Source organism: Triticum dicoccoides, chromosome 7A, assembly GCF_002162155.2.
Source record: "Triticum dicoccoides isolate Atlit2015 ecotype Zavitan chromosome 7A, WEW_v2.0, whole genome shotgun sequence".
Lineage (NCBI taxonomy): Eukaryota > Viridiplantae > Streptophyta > Magnoliopsida > Poales > Poaceae > Triticum > Triticum dicoccoides.
In genome coordinates, this window is record NC_041392.1 from 563046880 (window position 1) to 563066363 (window position 19484).

The 19484-nt window shown below is 49.1% G+C and overlaps 1 pseudogene; it reads left to right on the forward strand.

Moving 5' to 3' along the window:
* The first annotated feature begins 746 nt into the window (after nucleotides 1–746).
* LOC119333623 overlaps nucleotides 747–19484 on the forward strand; it is a 66265-nt pseudogene continuing 47527 nt past the window's right edge.

Sequence of the window (19484 nt, forward strand, 5' to 3'; positions counted from 1 at the left end):
ACTACCATGATGTGGGAGGCCAACCACCTTCTGCAAGGTGATCATGGCCCCCCAGCTCGAGGCCATACCTATGTCGTGGCCTTCACGAAGTAGTTCCCGTTCGTGCCACAAGAGTTCATACTGAAGACAAACACCGGCTACTCCTGAAGGGTCACTATCTGACTGTTGGACGACATGGTCACCCTCGATTAGGGTTGGTCCACCTTTGCTGCCGTCCATCAGATCAAGATAGGCTTCATGGTGACCTTCAAGCTGCCGACTGACATGCTGAAGGCCATCGTCTTCAATGACGATGGCATTGAAGTGGTGACCAGATGCGGCAGGCGCGACAACGCCTTCGCCGTGAACGCCTAGGACATGCTATCATATGCTCAAGCTGCTTTAGTTTAATATTGAACTACTTAGTACTATGTTTGAACTTATGTGCTTATGTGTGGCACAATATTTATGCTTGCTACTATGTTTTGTTGTGTGTGTTCTTCCTGACACCGCTGTGTGCTGGTAACCTCACCACAGCGCCGAAGAGGTTATCAGACAACAATGATTGCATGCAACCAAACAGTGTGCTTATGTGTGAGTTCAGACAATGCGGGGCAACCAAACGTGTGCGCCTATCTATCCCCTAATATAATACTCCCTCTGTCTCATAATGTAGGACGTTTTTTGACAATATTGTAGTGTCAAAAAACGTCTTACATTATGACATGGAGGGAGTACATGAGAAGTAATTTTTTTGAGACAAATACATGAGAAGTAAATGTGGGCAACCGATTGCAGATGATGCCTCATGTGAGCCAGGCTTAGCTAGCCGGGCCGGCTGCCATGGCCCGCCAAACACGCCCTATTTCAGTGGTTGAAATGGGAGTGGGTGAAACAACACTGTTGTGACGAGGGCGCCTCGCCCATTCCAGGCGGCCTCCAACGACAACCTCCCCACTTCAAGGGTACGCTGCCCACTCCCCCGTCCCGCATTCCGACCCTGACCTAGTTTGGTTGCTCGATTGCTAACATTTTGGAGGCCAAATCCACTGCAGCTCTGGTCATGATGCTGGATATGGGCAGGGGCCGTCCCAAGGAGGCGATTGAGGAGTTGAGGGTGGAAGATGATGTGAAGCTTGAAGCTAGGTTTCAGCGCGCTGCACATCGCGGCCAGTAGATGTAGTCTGCAGGTGTGCAAGTACCTCGTCGAGGAGCTGCTGATAGATGTGGATCTGGTCGACAAGGAAGGTCCATCTATCTTCCAAACCCTATTCTTTTGGTTTGGGACCCTGCGCGCACATTCAGTGTAGGTTTTGTCGAATTGTATGAAGTGTTATTTCACATGCTGGATTTGTTCTTCACAAGGGTTGCTTGATCTGTAGGTTAGGTGTCACGATATCTGACTGTTTTGTGCTTTCTCTGGGTTTGGCATAGAGGTGCATTATGATAATCTAGCTTTTCGAACCAGCTTTTGCCATGGCTCCAAGCTCAGCACAACACAGTCCAGCAACCATAAACAAAGCCTAAGATTATTTACGTCAGTATGAACCAATGTACCATAAGCACCAATATTTATCTTGCAAAATAAAATTATGATTTATCATATTCTGTTGTGCTAACTCATGATCATGCAGCATTATATGAAATAAGATTGTCTTTTCAAGGGAAGAAATTGTCGGCGTTCTGGGAACGGGGGTCCCCATACTTGCCTGCCTGCGGCGTGGCTCAAGTGGGGGCCCAGCGCGGCCCATCTTCATTAGCTCAAGCTCAAGACCGTCGTGAGGGGCCAAGCCTCGCGGGGCAGACAACAGGAAGCTTCCTTAGAGGCAGCCTCATCAGGCAGGCTCGCGAGGAGGTGGAGAGATCAAGGTAGGGGTACCTCACAAGGAACCCGTGACGCAAGCCATGACGATCGAGACCAGGCGGGCGCCAGGCGGGCGCCGGCCTGCGTAGTGTCCTTGTTTCCCCTTTGGTGCAAAGAGGGCAAGCACAGGCCAAGGCATCAGGTAAAGGTTGCCATTCCGGTGCAACGAGACCAAGACCAGCAGAGCGGCAGGACGGAGGTCACCGTGGAGCCCAAGACGGTGTCATCACCAGTACTTTTGGCAGCCGAAGACCACCTTTGGCCAGGATAACTTATACTACATGTTCCCCTTCAAAATGGCCAATTGTTGGCGCCCTTCCCGCTCATTATTTGGGGAGAGGCCCAGGGCCTCTATAAATAGATCTAGCCACCACAGAGTAGGGGTACGGCGGGAAATCTGGTAGAACCCTAGCAGAGAGAAAGAGAGGCAACTGAACCCACCCCAGCAGTTCATCGCCCCAACTCAAGAACACCTCTCGCAAGGTTGTCCTTCCTTTGTACTGATCCTCATCAGCCCCTGAGGCAATCCACCACACCACACACTGGAGTAGGGTATTACACCACAACGGTGGCCCGAACCAGTATAAACCTTGTGTCCCTTGTGTTGTTCGTTGTTTCCAGCTCAAATCACGCGAGGAGATTGGACGCAGATCGGTAGGGGAGAGATCTCCACGCGCACCCTAGTGTTTGAACCTCAAGGGTCTGCCGGAACCCGAAATCCGACATTTGGCGCGCTAGGTAGGGGTACGCCGGAATCCTTCTTCATCCGCATCGTGTTCTGTCGCTTCGCCGTTCAGATGTCAACCGACCCGGCAGCCAACGCCGACCACTGGGCAGCGTGGCCCGCCCACGCCGTAGCACCAGCCCAGGGCGACCTCAACCTTGCGCCTCAGGCAGCTCGCGCTCCGCAAGGCGCTGCGGGGCACGGGCGACGCGGCCAGACGCCGCCTGCCCTCACACCACGGCAGGTGCGGGCCGCAGCAAGGGCCTCAGACCACGCCGTGGCCACGGCGCCGTACACCCGGCGGGAGCAAGCGAATTCCAGGGCCGCGCTCACGGTGGCCCGAGAGCTGCTACCTTGCCGACTGCTGGAGGGCGGCCGCGACATGTTGTTGGAGCGAGTAGCTGAGCTCCTGGACGCCGCCGCTTCAGGAACACCTCCTTTTTGCGTCCAGCTGCCACCCCAGACCCAAGGCGGGCCGCATGGCGGTACCGTGCGCACACACGTGACTTCCATTGGACTCCAGGACCCGTCCGGCGCCAACACCTCCGCCGGCACCGGGCGACAAGTCACCCTAGCCCCCTCTCAGGCTGGCGAGGGGGTGCACGCCGCGGCCTTCGGCCTCGGCGGACCGCCGCGCCATCACCCTCAAGACGACGCTCAAAGCCAGGCTGCATGGCATGCGGGGCGCTATAGTGGGCGCACGGGGCGGTGACCCCGGAAGCTTATGTGCCCCGCATGGTGAATCAGGAGTGCGCACTAGAGGAAGATCATGGCTCGTTCCTCGGGCCAGGCTGGGACGAGGAGACGCCAGAACCTGAGCTCTTTCGGGAACCTCAAGAGGGCCTCGACAACTGCACCGGCGGCGGCAATTATCGGGTACCACTCATCCCTCAGGAGCAAGCTTATGCTAACCATGGGTCGCAGGAGATACAGGTCACCGCAGTAGGTGGTTGCCCCAATCCTGCAGCCTCATACCCCTCAGGAGGAGGGCGCAGGGGGCTACATGAGAGGGGCCGAGATTCAGGTTCGTCACCGCGGCGGTTGGAGCAAGGCGTTCTCAGGAGGTAGGTCCCTGTCGGGGAGGTGCCCCAAGGCCTGCCCCCGGCAGGGGACCCGTGGTCGTCGGGGGAACTGCTGGCGACCACTCTGCCTCATTGGCGTTGTCCTGGTTTCCGGTCGCCGTCAATGGCGGCAGAGTGTGGCGCAAGGTGGGGCCCTCGTCTGGCGATATGAAGCAAGGACGGTACCTGTGAAGAAGGCCTAGTGCCTGTGAAGCTCGCCGCCCCGTGACACTCTCACGTAATAATGAGTGGGGTTGTACACGCCCCGGAGTCTCCGGAGAGCCGCCCTCGGGCCTCAGGGGCTCCCGCCCACGCCCAGTGGCAGCACTTAGCTCCGCGCTGGTGAGAAGACGTCGAAGACTAGACTAGGTGCCGGACGCGGCCTTTTGCTTTTGCCTTTTCTTGTTGACGAAGTTCTTCGATTTGGATTTAAGTTGGATTTGAGCTCGGTGCTTGCGTGTGTTTGGGGGAAGGGGTGTTTAGTCTCGTTCGTGCAATCTCTCGCGTTCTAGTTTTGGCTTTGCGTCCAAGGTTAACATCGGCTGCCCCCCCCCCCCCGCCTCGCGAGCCTCTCGCGAGCCGGGCCGGGCCAGCGGCTAATTTCACACACAACATTATGCTTACCAGAGTACTAATTGCAAACCTTTACATGAGGGGCTTCCCCTCCCAAAATGCTCTTACATCCTTCAGGGTCAAGCCCAAACTTTCTTCGTGCAGGCTAAACGGCAGTAACGCGCAGTCAGTCGGACATATCACTCACCGCGTCTTGGGCATCCTCGGAGGCATCACTGGCATCGTCAGCATTGTCACCACTGCCGCCAGCATCTCCATCAGCGCCAGGCTCCTCCATAACATCGCCTTTATTGGCGCCCACGACCATGCCGTCGTCATCAGACGCAAAGGCTCTGATGAGGGCGTCCACGTTGTCCTCCACCCACCGCGCCAGGTCGCCCCGGACGGAAATGGGCACGGGTGCGATGGCAGCGTCGAAGTCGAAGTGGGGGTCCCTGTCCTGTAGATGGCTGAAGACGCGGGAAAAGGCATGCCCGAGCAAGGCTCGGCTCCTCTCTTCGACAAGCCAACGGGACCTCTCGGACCGGTTCTCCAGAAGCGTCACCACATCGGTGAAAAATTGGAGGTTTCCGGCGTAGTTGACCTTGTACGACTCCCTAGTGGCAGCCTCGCAGACATAGCCCAAAGCTGTGTTGCCCCTCTCTCGGAGCGTTTGAATCATGGGGGCATGCACATGCTCCAGAACCCGCCGCCGACAGAGCTCGTCTTCACTCCGCTGTGTGACGGCCTCGGCGTCGTCGACCCTCTGCTGAAGAAGAAGCTGCTCGGCTCGGGAAGAGGACAGCTCCGCCTGCGCCGCGCTGAGGGCGGCTGCGGAGGAGTCCGCACTCCGCGTCACTTCGGTCAGTTTGGCCCTGAGGGCTGCGGTCCTGCCCTCGGCCTCGACCTTGATCAGCCCCAACCTCGTCTCGTATTCGCGCTCGAAGGCCGAGCGAGCTTCCGCCATGCGGCGGTCGACTTCTTCCTGGGCTCGGGCTTCGCGCTCGGCAACATCATCCTCCGCCCGGGCCACCAGGCGCTCCCTCGTCTCCAACCGCTCAAGGTGAAGGTTGCGCTCAGCGGCCTCCAGCATCAGCACCTCCTCGCTCTTCAGAAGTTCCGCCCGGTCAACAGAGGCCACCCCCATCGACTCAAGGGCCGCCTAGAACAATTCCACTTGCTGCTCCAGGGAGTTGCTCCAGGCTTGGAGCTCCCGTGCGCGCTCCTCCGCATCCTTGTGCCGCCGGTCTGCCTCCCGAGCCTCCTCAACAGCCAGGGAGCAGGCCTCCCGCGAAGCTGCCAGCGAGGCTTCAGCCTTCGCGTTGTCAAGATCACGTTGATGACGCGCGAGGGCGACAGCTACCTTTAGTTTGTGCCTCTCCTCAGCAAGGCGCAAACCTTCGGCCTCGAGGCGCGCATCCTCATCAGCAACCTTTGCCCCGATCCGGCTCACCGCATTCGCCGCCCCCTGGAGGAACTCTTCGCGAAGGGCGCGCCGCTCCCGAGCGCGCCTGAGCATGTCTTCTACATCACCCTCTTCCACCGGAGCATGCAGAGGGCCCCGGGGCGGCTGGCCTCCTCTCGACGCGGGGCTGGGGGCTGGCGCCCTAGCCATCGCCGAACTGACCTCTTTGGGAATCTGGCCCGGCGTCGGCCCGCCCACGGAGGAGGAGCCAAAGACGGACTTCAACCATTCACCATCAATGATCAGAGGAGGAACACGGGGCAAGCCAGATGTGCCCCAGGAGGATTCATGAAGAAAGGATAGCGGGCGCGCAGGCTCGAGGTGCCCTATGGAACGGACCACTCCACCAACTGGTCCGGCGGTAGGGGTGCCACTCGAGCTCGGCAAGCCCAGAGCCAACGAAGAAGGCGAAGCTTGGGGGTGGCTCCCAGGCTGGCTCGGCAGGTTTCACAGGGCAGGGCCTGAAATGGCCACAATCAGTCGCAGGGATAGCAAAGAGAACAGGCAAGGGAAGAAGAAGACTTACTCGTCCATGGCAAAGTACTTCCTGCGCTTCAACAAGCGGCAAGGACGGTCGTTGCTACCCAAGGCCTCCTTCCCCTTGCGGAGGGCCTCGAAGTCTACGCGGAACCGACCCAAGCGCTCGGTGCACGGGTCGGCCCCTGGTGCGGAAGAAGCGTCAAGGTGATCAGCGCTGGAGGAGTCAGCCTGGGGGTGCCGTCAGGCGTCGCCTCGCGAGGAACGGCTGGGGGCTCGGGAGCCCCGGCCTCAGGAAACACAGGCCGCAATTCCGCACCTGCCGCCGCTCCAGGGCGAGCCTCGGGAGACGCCGCCTTCAAGACTTCTCGCAGCGTCGGCGCCTCGACATCGGACGCCTCAACTCTCGCCAGTTCTCGTCTCCCCGCCCTATCGTCTGAGGAAGGACCGCTGTGGGCGGCAGGAGAAGCAACCACGGCGGCTGGGTTCTCGCGGGGCCCCATGAAGACAGCATGGCACAGTCCCCACTCGTTGAAGTTGGGAATCTGCCTCACAAAATCGGCCCTGCCGGAGCAAAGATACAAGAGGATGCCATTACTCCGAAGGCTGCCTGGGGAAGGATCGCCAGTCAAGACCTTGAGCACCGTCTGCAGCACTTCAGGCGCCAAGTGCTCCTCCTGAAGCCGCATGCGGTCTCTATGCCCCGTGAAGTCCCACATCCGGCGAGAGTGGCGCTAGAGAGGAGCAATGCGACATTGGAGAAACTCCTTCACTACCTTGGGCGCTGTCACATTGAGCGCCCTCAAACTCTGGAGGCGACGCCAGACGAAGGCGAGCCGGGGGCTCGCGAGCACCTCGTGGTCCCAACCCGCGTGAGGAACAACAGGTGAGGTCGGGTGCGAGAGCAGAGGGTTGGGCACTCCAACGTCCACGTATAGCCACCGCTCTCTGAACCCGGCCTCATGAGGAGGAAGGGCGAGGTCGATCCCTGAAGCGGCCGTCTCTGGCACGGCGAAGAAGCTCACGCACCCTGAGCATAGAGTGGGGTCGCTCATGCGCAAGGAAAACAAGTGGCGCAGCAGGGCAACGGAAGGAGGTATGCCTATCATCGCCTCGCAAACAAAAGCAAAGACAGCCAGAAGGGTAATGGACTCCTGCCCGAGGTGCATCATATGGATCTGATAATGGGAGAGCACCGCATTGTAGAAGGCGGAAAAGGGAGGAACCAGACCCGCCCATAGAGCATCGGCGAAGAATCGGACCTCCGTGACGATCCTATCAAGGGAGAGCATGGGACGCGGGCCAGGCCGTGGTCCTACCGCACTCATTGAAGATAGTTGCAAGGGCGGAGCGTACCTTGTCCAAAGCTTCTGGATTGAGTATGATCGACCGGGCAACAGCGGGGGTCGAGGCTGGAGGTGTGAGGGGCGAAGGCGCGGGCTTCTTTCCCCTTACCTTCTTCGTCGGCGCCATGGCGGTGAAGGGGAGGAAGAACTTAGGCCGGATTGGCGGCGGAGGCTGGAGCTCAAAGAAGAAGGAAATATAGGAGGCGGGCGAGCAGCGGAAAGGAGGAACGACTGTGTGTAACTGCGGGCCTACTTAGCCGGGCGCGCAACAAGGCATCGTGGGGAAGCGCAGACGCCCACGTCCAATCAATCGCCATGCGGCGCCCAAGGCCGCAGGCTTTTGGGGCCCACGGCGCTTCGCACTCACCCCTTCGCTTTCCTACCAGGCCAAGCCGGGTGCGCCATGGGCCCGGGGGCTACTGTCGGTGTTCTGGGAACGGGGGTCCCCATACTTTCCTGCCTGTGGCCTGCGGCGTGGCTCAAGTGGGAGCCCAGCGCGGCCCATCTTCATCAGCTCAAGCTCAAGACCCTCGCGAGGGGCCAAGCCTTGCGGGGTGGACGACAGGAAGCTTCCTCAGAGGCAGCCTCATCAGGCAGGCTCACGAGGAGGTGGAGAGATCAAGGCAGCGGAACCTCGCGAGGAACCTATGACGCAAGCCATGACGATCGAGACCATGCGGGTACCAGGCGGGCGCCGGCCTGCGCAGTGTCCTTGTGTCCCCTTTGGTGCAAAGGGGGCAAGCACAGGCCAAGGTATTAGGCAAAGGTTGCCATTCCAGTGCAACAAGACCAAGACCAGCAGAGCGGCAGGACGGAGGTCACCATGGAGCCCAAGATGGCGTCATCACCAGTACTTTTGGCAGCCGAAGACCACCTTTGGTCAGGATAACTTGTACTACCTGTTCCCCTTCAAAATGGCCAATTGTTGGTGCCCTTCCCGCTCATTATTTGGGGACAGGCCAGGGCCTCTATAAATAGAGCTAGCCACCACAGAGTAGGGGGCGGCGGGAAATCTGGTAGAACCCTAGCAGAGAGAAAGAGAGGCGACTGAACCCACCCTAGCATTTCATCGCCCCAGCTCAAGAACACCTCTCGCGAGGCTATTCTTCCTTTGTACTGATCCTCATCAGCCCCTGAGGCAATCCACCACACCACACACTGGAGTAGGGTATTACACCACAACGGTGGCCCGAACCAGTATAAACCTTGTGTCCCTTGTGTTGTTCGTTGTTTCCAGCTCAAATCACGCGAGGAGATTGGACGCAGATCGGTAGGGGAGAGATCTCCGCGCGCACCCCAGTGTTCGAACCTCAAGGGTCTGCCGGAACCCGAAATCCGACAGAAATGAGTCGGGCTTAATTATGATACCGAATGTGAATACCCTACATAAGCACTGTTCATATACATAATTAAATAGGCTACTCTTTGAGGGCAAATTGATCTTTATTTTAGGATAGTTTGGTTGTTTAGTTATTGCACATATGTGTGCACTCCAACTCTGAGGATGCATTTGATTCTTCTATTCAGGTAGTCTAATGTCTAATGTTTATGTGTCAGTTCCATTTAACCAATACTCTCTCGAGCATTATGAAAATCCTGCTTCATATCATATCTAATTTGATGGGTCTACTATGTGTGTCTTGGGGATCCATATCTAAATTCTATACTCCCAGAGAAGACATAGCAGTGTTAGGAAACTTCTGTGGTGGTATGCTTTTGGAGACAAGACATGCTTTGATACAAAAAAGATCTCATTTCTTGCTATGCCGAGAAGTGCTTTGATATAATTTCATTTTTGCGTGTTTGTCTGCTTTGTAGGTAGAACACCTCCATTGTTTGCCAAATACCACAATGGGGGTACTGCCGAGTATCTTCTTGATCATGGTGCTAATCCAGACAAAGCAAATAACGACGGGGCTTTCCTGTTACATTATGCCGCTGAATTAGGTCCACCTCTATATCTCTGTTCTGCATCTCTAAGTTGCAAATTGTTTGTGTTATCTTATTCAGAGCTATTTGCCTTTGTTTCATACAGTAATTTACCAATATTGTTCTTTGCTAATAAATTATCTTCAAACACGATGGTTAAGTTCTTGTAATGGGTCTCTCTGTTTGGAAGTACTGTTAGGATGATCTCCATTGTGTGGGCCAATGGCCCACCGGGCCCTTAGATCCGCGCCCTGATCGGGGGCGCTCAACCCACTATGGTTGATGGGCCCCTGTCACCTGCACTATATAAAGAGGTGGGGGCCGGCGGCTTGGATAACGAGGTTCATCGCGATGCCGTACACCCCACCTACATCCCCTACCGATCTAGGGTTAGTGCAGTACTGACGGGAAGCACCGCCACCACCCCGCTACTCTCTGCCATCACCGGCACCATGCCCGGCACCGGGAGCTCCTCGAGCCACAAGGAAAAGGTAATACCTATCACCACTACCGGAATCCCATGCCCACTGGATCAACAGATTCTATCAATGGTATCAGCCCAGGTTGGCGTTTGGATTTTCGGTAGCAACAGAAATTCCCCCCTCCCCAAAGAACCCTAGAACAGGGCAGAGTAAAGAAAACAAAAGTACATCGGAGAAGGCCTTGGGCCGCCGGCAAAGAGCGTCGCCGTCATGGTTGCGCCTGTTCCTCTTGATCCCGTCGCGCAACGGCAAGCCGAGGCGACAGGGACGAAGAACCACCCCACACGGGGCAAAGAGCACCGCAGCCAAACCGCTCGACGGCGGCGCGCTCACCACAAAGGGAACGCGCAACCGGCGAGGGGGATGGCAACGGCGCCGCTGCAAGATAGCACCACAACTCTGCGGCAGGCGCAGCTGGGATCTAGGGGCGCGGCGAGCTCGTGTTCTCTCCCTCTAGCTCGGGCGGTTGTTGGAGGAAAGGCAGGGGAAGGGGAAAGAGTGGCGCGGCGCGGTCGCGTCTCGACGCCGTCGCCGGCGACCGGCGTGGCCGGACTCGCTGTTGCGCCATCTATGAAGAGCACAGAGGAGGGCTCGACCTCGCGTATCTGCCACTGGAAACGAAGAAAGAGGGAGGAAACGAGGTGAAAGGGAAGGAGAATGAGGGGGGAGGGGAAGAGGCACGCGCGCCGCGGCGGTTCATCGCCGTCGCCGGCGACCTCCGAGCCCCGACACCCCATGAGGGACAGAGGCGAGCGGCGCGTGCGGGAGGGGGGGAATGAGTGCTAGGGTTTTTTCCCCGATGCCTGGAGCCTTGTTTGGTTCGGCCGATCCGCGCGCCGGACCGTCAGATGAAATCCGACGGCCAGGCCACAAACCCTAACCCGGCTGGGCCTTTGGGCCGAATGGGGGAGCCGGCTGGGCACAAGCCACCAGCAGCCGCGCGTGTTGGACGAGGCCGCAGCCGCGTGCTGAGCCGAGGCCGTAGCAACGCGCGCTGGGCTCTGTTGCAGCTATTTTCTCCTCTCTTTTTTTTCAGAAAATAGAAAAGTTACTGTTGTTAACAAAAAATTTATACAGTTTTAGTTCTTTTTTCTATTCCGATTTGTCTAACGAAAAATCTGTTTAGAGAATAGAAAAGTAAAAGAAATGAATCTGAAAAGTAAAAAAAATCATGAATTTTTATTTGTTCAAAGAAAAGTTTCTGTAAAGAATAAAAAGTTCATGAATTTTTTATTCATGTTTTTCCGTTACAAATAAAAATAAAAGTGCTCTTTTAAAAGTGAATAGAACTAAAGTAAAAAAAATTAAATTGTTGCTTCTCAAATGCATTTTTGAACCAACCGATTAAAATTGCTTAGAGAGTAAAAGAGTACAGGATTGTTTCTGAATTGAATATTGTAAAATTTTCGCTGCAAAGTAAAAGTTTTATCCTCCAATTAAATTGGAACCAATGGGAAAATTTAATTGGAAGAACTATTCTTAGCAATGTTTTTCCCCTGTGGGCGAAATAAGATGCAGATAGTTTTCGCTATGACAAAAGAAAGATATTTGTTTTAAAGTTAACATATGGTATTGTTATTTTCTGACCAACGTTGATGATAACAGTACTATAATTCTATGAGCCTTATGTTCAAAGATTAAATCTCTGATAAATTTTGTATCAAAGTGATCAATTTTCAGAGAACAGATAAAGTTCAAAAAATGCTCTTGAGCTAGAGAAATGTATATTTCTTGTTTCCGCTGCAATAAAGTTGATGATGATTATTATTTCTTAGAAAAGTTGTTTAATAGACATACACATTGTTTATGAGCTATATGCATTATTTCCATTTCCACCAACCGGTGATATGGAATTAATGTAGAAGGATGATGTTTTATTCTAATTCTGCCCAACGGTGATTTAGAATATAAAAGAAATTTTTTAAAAGTTTAATGTGCATATTTTTTAACCAAACCGACATGGGGTTATTTTTTATGCTCGTTATTGTTGATTATTGGCTAAGTTTTCTCAGACTAAAAGTTTTCCATGCTTTCATTCGTGAAAGCGAATGTCTTGGTACTTGTGACCCGCAAGATGACCAAGAAAGGTCATAACATGAGAGAGTATGTTCTCTCTAAAGAATGGCTTCAAAAGAAAAGAGATAGATCATTGAGAGTCTTGGTTGATGAATGTCTTTCATGTACTCTCTATGAAGAAGGTTTTTCAGTCAACATGATTTGAAATGAAACAAGCAACATGTGTGTTTAATTTGACCAACGTCGGATCAAGCATGTGTGTCAAAGAGCATTTGGGTTTATTTCTGAATTTGATGATTGAATATGCAGTCAAAAGAGCCAATTCTGGCATTTATGTCCCTTACAGGGAATTACCCGCATAGCGGGAAAAGATGATTATGATAAAACCCGCATGGCTGGAAAAGTCTGGGAAAATACCTGTGTAACTGGTAAAGTTGACATAGTATTATTTCAAAAATCATGTATGGCGGGAGAAATGTAGGCAAAGGACTTATCATGTATCATAGAAGAAAGATATGATGACTCATGTGTGTTTAATGTATCCCACTCTGGGAGAAAAGTATGGAGTAGCTATTATGCTTTCCTAGTATCGACCGTACACCTTATGTGTAACGATCATTAAGCACTCAATAAATCCAAAAAGAATAAAAGTTACAGACGAACCTAAAGATAAGAATGATATGCAAGTGTGACTTGCAAAAGTACTAATGATAAAGAACTATTTTGAGTTTCCAAAATGGAATGAGGAATAAGGAAAAAGTACTCCCATACCAGTTAACAGATAACTTCATTACATATGAAGTAATCAGATAAATGAGGTAGATACTCAAAGTTTCCTCAATTCACAAGAGTTGTGAATGGTTTTTCGAAATTGTGGCAGAAAAGTTCTTACCACATTTCAAGGGGGAGAAAGAAATATGAGATATCCATTAATGAAGAATGTGATCGTCTGGGGGAGTACGACGATCATAATAATACCCCTAAAGAAAAGAAATAGTTGTATTCCTGAATCTTTTACAGTTCCGAAAACAGACTAAGGAATACTAAGACGGTGCTTAAAGTGCCATAAAGAAGAAAGTTTTACCAGAATAAACCCAACCAATAAAGTTTAAAGATACGCCATTTTTAGTGAAGATGGAGTAATCTGGGGGAGCATGTTGTATGATCTATACAACACCTAATGTTAACTCTATAAAGGATGAATGAGTACACATGGATCTTGTGACACAGGTCCCTGTAAAACCTATTGCCTCTTGGAAATAAAAGACTAGAATTAATTTGCCTCTTGGCAATGACAGAGCAACAACAGCCCCATATGAAAGATGTGCCAGTACCTGAGACACAGATGGTCTCAAGGAATGAGAAAATCAGATACTTCTGATTACTATAAAGTCTATGTTAGTGAAATTCAAATCAAGGTTGATCCCACCTCGTTTAAAGCGCTCAATCGAGCTTAGAGAAGTGTCTGTTTGTCTAAATGATAAGAGACTATGTGAGATGAAATAAAATTGGTGAATCCCGACAATGTTTGGGACTCATAAGTAATTTCCAATGGATCATAAACAGTAGGCTGTAAAAGGTCTACAAGGTCAATGTGAGTCCAAAGGAAATATGTAAAGGTGTAAAGCGTGACTTGAATTGAAAATTTTTGTGCAAAGAGAATGAACAAATTACAATGAGTGTTAGTGGCACATCATGTCCGACATCATGATCTGAGTTACATCAGATGAATGTAAAGAACACAAGGGATACTTCTTCAAGAAGTTTTTTATGGACTAGAGCAAGTCTGTAGACAATTGCATTTAAAGTTTAAAGAATCAGATGATATTTTGGGTTAAAGAAAATGGAAGGACAATTGTATTCATGCAAAGTTATAGAATGGGAAATTCATTTCCCAATCTTGTGCATGTGGATGACGTCCTACTTGCTAGTGGTGATGTCAATCTACTTCAGGAGGAGAAAAGAAGTTCTTATCCTCAAAGTTCAAAATTGCATTTATCGGAGCGTCTCTCATTATAAATATCGAGATTCACCAAGAAAAGAATAGAATGGGGTATTAGGAATGTCGCATGGACATGCTAACACAGATCTCTAAAGTATGCATGCGATAAAACCTACGCCTGTTCTTATAGTTAAGGGTAATGGAACTGGAAACTATGGTGTTCCAAAAGTTGATGAGAAAAGATTGAAAACGGATATGGTACCATATGCTTCAGCTGTTGGAAGCTCAATATATTACCCTGACACAATTCATGGATCCGGGTTGTTTTGGCAATATCCAGTTCATATATAGATCACTGGAATGGAGTCAAAGATATCGGCCTCATGCTGAAAGAAATAAGTTCTCTCAAAAGATTGTGAGTACAAAGACAGGACTTGTGAAATGTATAGTGAAATCCACAATTGCCGCTAACTTTCATACTTGGAGGTTTTTGTGTGGAAAAGCTCCAAAGAATGAAACAATTATCATCAATGTGATGCAAAGATATTTTATAGCTTGATATGAGGCTGAGGGACAGGCAAAATGGTTAAGGAGACCTGTACCCGGAGTTACTAATGGTTGACAACAGTGATAACCATTTTAAGTTGTTCGCTCCTATGACAACGAGTCAAGTGTTGATGCCAAACACACTGACACAGAGTTATGCGTTGTAAAGGAGAAAGTCCGGAATTATGTAGAAATGCTTGAAGCATAAGAGCAACAGACAAGTGTTTGCAGATCTGCTTATTAAAGGCTTACCGCTCAGTGTGTTCGGAGAACACAGTCGACATGGGTTTTATGGTATAGTCTAAGATTTCCGGACAATAAAGGGCCTAAGGTTAAAGAATTTGTTTCAAAACAGAGAGGTACGTTGTGGCTGTCTGATTCTATCGGCAATTGAGCTGTGACGATGAAACATTTTCTATGTATTGATCTGTTATGAAACGAGTAAAGTAAAAGTATAAGGTCAAAAGTAAAAGGTGAGATCAAGGGGGAGAATGTTAGGATGATCTCCGCCGTGTGGGCCCAACGGCCCACCGGGCCCTTAGATCCGCACCATGATCGGGGGCACTCAACCTACTATGGTTGACGGGCCCCTGTCACCTGCACTATATAAAGAGGTGGGGGCCGGCGGCTCGGATAACGAGGTTCATCGCGATGCCGTACACCCCACCTACATCCCCTACCGATCTAGGGTTAGTGCAGTGCTGACGGGAAGCACCGCCACCACCCCGCTACTCTCTGCCATCACCGTCACGATGCCCGGCACCGGGAGCTCCTCGAGCCACAAGGAAAAGGTAATACCTATCACCACTACCGGAATCCCATGCCCACTGGATCAACAGATTCTATCAAGTACATGTTGTTTTAGACTCATTAGGCTGTTTGAGAATGCGCGGCATATTAGGTTTCTAAGTAGAGGTTTGGTGGTATTTCCTGATATACTCTTAGCTGTACTAAATAATAATCTTGCACACGCTTCTAGTCAAAGTCATCTATATATTTATGTTTAGCCATTAGCCGAAGTTCTACCGTGTGCATGCATGTATTGCATCAAATCAGGGCTCTTTGTGTAGCATAATTACTAATATTTTAAATACTTCAACATGGATATAGTGGCTTAGCTGTTGTGCATGTGCAATATCCTAAAATGTCACCTCATTGGGAAGTCAAATAACCTAATACATGTCACTATCATTCCAGTCTTACATGGTTGTGGAGTGGCAATAATCTGGTAACTGACTTAATAACCTGGTTACCAAGTGGCTCTAACCTGGCAATTACTAACGAAAAGAAGTTATCGAAACATATGTACGTGAGATCTAGTTTCGACGGTATCATCACAGCAAAGCCAACAATGAGCACAGAACGTCAATCAGACACACGATTTGGGAGATAGAAGTTCTTGAAAATTCAAAAAAATGTGTCTTTCTGATTTCATCTTTGCATGCATTGGTCTTTTGGTATTGTGCATGTGGCAGCGAGTAACCATGCTGTACATCATGGTCTTATCTTATTGAATATCCCCTTTGATGGGAATTAGGCCCCATCACTCCTATTAAAAGTTTGGGTTTTTATCATTTATGCCACCGGTTATGTTTCGCTACTCAGTTTAACTATGAAAATTTTGGCTTTGACTCCTTCCAATCCGAACAAGTCCTCATTGGGCTTTTTTGTAGCACCTGATCAAGGCAAACACAGGTACAGGATACATCAGAAACAAAATAAATTGTCACGAAAAATACCTATCATATTACTTGGTTTCTCATCTTACATTCTTACATAGAGATAAAAATACGTTGCATACTAACTAGATCCATAAAACCAGAATTGTTGTGTTTGTGAACCCATCTCCTTTTACTAAATTGGAGAGGTCCATGCTGCACTTTGGGAAGTAGGAAGTAGCGAACTGTGAACCTGATGAATCATGAATCGAGTAGCCATGTTGTAGATCATGGTTTATCTTACTGAATACCCCCCTTGATGGGAATTAGGCCACATCCCTTAATACTCCTATTAAAGGTTAACTTAACTATGAAAATTTTGGCTTTGATTCCTTCCAATTCAAACAAGTCCTCATTGGGCTTTTTTGTAGCACATGATCAAGGCAAACACAGGCCCAGGATACTTTTTTTTTTTCAAGAAAACGCAAAAGCTTTGCGTTTCTTTGCATTGAAAAGTGAGAAGTTCAGTTACAGACGTCTGTGGACGCGTGAGTTACAGCGTGATTAGTGTACATCCCATGTTTGTGGCAGTACAAGCCGGAGGCCGGGTGCCCCAGCAGCCGCCCAAGGGGAGGCCTCGTCCTTGATCCTATCGAGTAGCGTGTTCATGGATGGTGTTGCGCTGTCGAAGGCGCAGCTGTTCCTGTGTTTCCAAACCATCCAAGGCACGAGCAGCGCAACGGACTACACCAGAAACGAAAGAAATTGTCACAAAAAAATACCTACCATCATACCTTATAAGCTCATGGATTCTTTTTAGAAGAGATTGCCGGAAAACCAAAGAGATCTGTAAAGACTAGAATATCACCAAAGAACTAGCCATGGACAGGGATGCGTGGAAGCTAGCTATCCATGTGCCAGAACCATGAGTTGGTTGCGAGATCTTATGGGTTTCAGCTCTAGCCTACCCCAACTTGTTTGGGACTAAAGGCTTTGTTGTTGTTGTTGTTGTTGTTGTTGTTGTTGTTGTTGTTGTTGTTGTTGTTGTTGTTGTATTGCCAGAAAACACCTCTCCTGTTTGTAATAAGTTCCGTGTTTCTCCCAGGCATTTGTGAAATGATAGAGCTTTTGCTTGCAAAAGGAGCTTATGTTGACCCAGTATCTGCTCGTGGAACACCACTTCATGTTGCTGCTGCTGAAGGGCATTATGATGCTATGAAGATTTTATTGGACCACAATGCAGATGTAAGTTTAAGTACATACCATTTCTGCCTCAAGTTAACCTACATGTTTTGAACTTTAATTACTTGTGTTTTGCAATTTTTCCCTCGGCTGTCTTAACATGTTCTGTTTAATTGATTGTGTATGGTTGCTTGATGCTGCTATGGTGTTTGTGCTGCATAGTTAACACCTTGAAATCCTCAGTACATCTTTCTTCTCTTCTGCATGCCCCTCGTTGTGTAGTAGTTGTAATGCTACATCTCATCATAGTGTCTTGGTAATAAGTATGCTTCATCCACTTCCCTTTCAAATTTATAGCACTATACTATCAAATGTACAGTGCATTTCGAATATAATTCTATTTTTGGAATGCGAGCACATAATACTGAACATCTTCTCATTTTTGGTCCCTTCAATGCCAATTTCCATGCATAAAACTACTTAATATGATTGCTTTCTTTGTACATATTGGCCACAATAGATTAGTCTCTAACTCTCTATCATGTATTGCCATTTGTTTTTGAGTGCTACCTGGAATTTTATGAAGTTTACTTGACCAATATGATAGTAAGCTACAAGGTTCCACAACATATTCACACCGTTGTTGACTTCTTGTGTATTTTGTTAATTCCATGGGAGCTGTTTAATTTCCACTGAAGAGGCTTGCTTCGGTTCACGCACCCAATTCTACCTGCATCTGCAAATTCTTCTGCGTGGCTATCCCTCACATAATCTTTCCCTGTCGGCTCATCCATCTTCCCATATAAGCTATGGGTGTGACCGTGTGAGGGTGATGTTGCCTCCCAAATCGTTCTCACTGCTGGCCTGATGCATCATCTTCTTCGTTTTCTAGTTGTGGTTCCATATTCAGGTTTTAGTACCTTCTCTTCTTGATGGCTGCATTGCTTTTGTTGGGGTTTGAGATCCTAATGACTGGCCGGTGATGATTAAAAGATCGAATCTTTCTTTAAACAAAACAGTCTGGATCTGTAAACTAGATTGGCTTATGCTCCATTAATACCGTGTGGCTGTGAAATTCACATCAGATTGATATGAGCGGAAAGGCAGTATACCATGCAATTCTGCTTGCAGATTCCATGTAAACAATCATAAATAAATGATATGCGGTGGTAATCATGGCATTATCTTTGTACTATATATAGGAGCACGTACGTCGGTTCAATGGCATTAGGGCCTGATTACCAATATAATCTTGACAAAATAACCTTCTCACTGATTTTACTGTGGGCGTACGAATCAATTTTCTTTGCTGAAAGCTTGCCTCATCAATTTAGTTCTATTTATTGACCATTGGAGCTGATATCTTAATATTTCTCCAGTACAACAAGATGGTAAATGGTGTGACACCTCTTATGGCTGCTACAGATGCCAACTCAACGGAATGTATCAAGCTCCTAGTTAAGGTGTTGTACGTTCATCTGAGCTTTGTCAAGTCCATGAATTTAATTTTGTTGGGTACCCATTTTCTATGTTTATTTTCCATACTGAATTTGTTCTTTTTTACTTCCTTTTCTGGCATTTGTTTTTCGTACTGGCTGCAGTTGTGCATGCTGCAATTTGTGACCCCTTGTACCGGACACTTCCGTAACCATTTTTTTGCTGAAAAAACTAGTGGCGCGTTGAGGCTGGGGAGGACATCTGCATATGTGCCATGCTGATATTAATAGTTACCTAAACATGGTACCAGTTTATGACAATTTTGGTGGTAATTTTTGTACTCCCTCCATTTTTATATACAAGGTCACTATGGAATATATATTTTGCATCTATATAAGGCCATCAACAGTAATCGAGGCAAAGTGAATGATATTTTCTCGTACTAACAACCTGTTTAATACTTGCATGCATGAAGTCATAATGACAATCAGCTACTTCCTTCACTCAGTTTCTTTGCATGCATGCGGAGTATTAATGATCCCAGTAAACAAGAAGAAAAGTTAACTTGTAAAGTAGGCATTAAATTTTACATTGGTACCTGTAATCCGAATTTGTGGCCTTGTATACAAAAATGGAGGGAGTACTTACAATACTGAGCATGGACGTTAGGAGATTATCATGAGTAGTCGAAATATTATGCTTGTGTAGTCATAGAAATTTGAGAAAAGATACGCTTATGAATCAAATCCTTTTTCCTCCTTATATTTGCAGCAAAAATTCAGGTAGTTCGTTAAGATATCATGTATCACATGCATCCTGCATAG